Source organism: Benincasa hispida, chromosome 1 (assembly GCF_009727055.1).
Source record: "Benincasa hispida cultivar B227 chromosome 1, ASM972705v1, whole genome shotgun sequence".
NCBI classification, from domain to species: Eukaryota; Viridiplantae; Streptophyta; class Magnoliopsida; order Cucurbitales; family Cucurbitaceae; genus Benincasa; species Benincasa hispida.
The window spans coordinates 57,068,237-57,070,268 of record NC_052349.1 but is presented as its reverse complement, the minus strand read 5'-3'; positions in this window follow the sequence as shown (position 1 = coordinate 57,070,268).

Here is a 2,032-nt window from a genome sequence, read left to right as displayed (position 1 = left end):
GCTGTCTATAGATTGAACGACACCCCTTATTCAACCAAACCGAGAAGCCTTTGGTACAACATGGGCGCGTAAGTGTTGGGTGGTGTGGGTATTCGATGGATAGCTTTTTCAATCTCTATCATAGGTTGATAGATCTTGAATCTTGTTGTATGGGCGCCCATTCCTATGGCCATTCCTTCAATACTTCTGGCTCTCGGGAGTCTCTTTTGTAGGGTACTTTGGCCAAAGTGTGACCCATTAGCCCATAAGTCAGTACTGTGACGAAGCGGTGTTGCTCACACCGACACGATCGACGAGGTCACAATTCACGGCCCCTGCTTCCTCAGGTGGAACTCCGGGTTGAGGAGTTACTCGGAATGCTGCCAAGATATCAGTATCTTTGGTTTCATATTCAGGAGTCGAATTAATTGAGTTAGAGTTGTAGCTATGAGTGCTACAGATGGTCTAATGAGAGGAGCGCAGCGGTTCTTCCATACCAACTTAGCTGCCTGGCGCTGCTATTGGCATAACAACCAGTACACCATAGGTTGGCCCAACCCAGTCCTCTCGTACTAGGGTTGGCTCCTCGCAGTTCTCCCTTTAACACCAATGGTAGATATGAACCGAACTGTCTCACGACGTTCTTCTAAAAGAGCAGGTCAGGTCCTAACCCTTCCCATGAAGTGAGGACAATCTCTTCTTACTCCCCTGGTAAAGAAAAAGTAGCAGGAATGGAAAGACAAATAACCAGCCAACTATGTATGCCTTTCTCTCATCTTCCTTATGGAATGGGCTCCTCCTTAGAATTAACGAGATCGTTAGTCTTGGATGAATCTTCTTGAAACGGGTCGATCAACCCTAGAGGACTCGATGGCTTAAATATGTCTTAATTACTAGAACCTTCTCAGGGAACAAGGTCGAGCGCGTTCAAACGTTGCTCCAGAGTACCCTCTTGGGCAGCAGTCGAAGAATAGCTAGTGCGCCCTTGGCAATTTCGCTTTCAATCTGCTAGCTCAACTTCCTGTCCAGTCTGCCTTTGAAGCCTAGTTCCCATTTCCTTCGTGTAAGTTCAATTCCTTTTGATTCACTTTTCTAGTAATCGGTAATGTAATAAAGGCAATCGACGAGGGATATTCAAAGCATACCCGAAAGAGAATCCAGTGTTTCTTGGTCATGAATATCTAAATAGGACGAACCGCTCCATTTAAAAAACAATAAACAGAAAGTTACTTTACCTCTTTTTACTTTTCATGAGAAATTGGCTAAACTAAGGAAAAAGAAAAAAGAAATAGCCTTAAAATATATTTTTATTGACCAATCAGAATTGCCTCATAGGATCTATAATTGCCTCAAAAGGTCCAATATACATACATTATTTGATCCGAAGGTAACAAGGTCTAGTAGTTTTGTCCGTCAACTTTATGAATATGGAACTGGGATTGATTGTGAGACCTCCCTCCGAGCTCAGCTGCTTCGCGTATTATGAAAGCCGTATTGCCCGAAGGGGGCATGCTGCAAGAGCGTAGGTGAGTGGTAAGCGTAGGAGGCGTGCCCAAAGGGCAGCGGCAGCTGTGTGGTTCCACGTCGCTAGATTGAGATCTGCAGGGTGGCGGGGACTTCGACTGCCTTGTATCAGGTGAAGATAAGGGGTGGTAGGCTTAGTAGGGCTCGAACCTACAATATAACCGTTATGAGCGGTACGTTTCAACCAATTAAACTATAAGCCCCTACTTTGATACTGATCATCCAAAGTTGCAAACCTGAACCATATACTCTTTTGACGCAAAAACGAAAACCGGATGAGTTCTATATTCTCTCAATTCGACTATAAAGCAGATATGACGATGGAAAAAAAAACAGAAGGCCCTTACTACACTAAGCGCTACGAAGAGCCCCCTAATATGGAAAGGAGGACTCTATTTTGGTCAAGAGTCATTTCTTTCCAGAAGAGATTCAGATTCAGATGTTGCTGGTTGTCTGACAATGCAAACCATTGAAGATGTCATCGGGGGGGGGGGGGGGGGGGGGGGGGGGGGGGGGGGGGGGGCGGGGG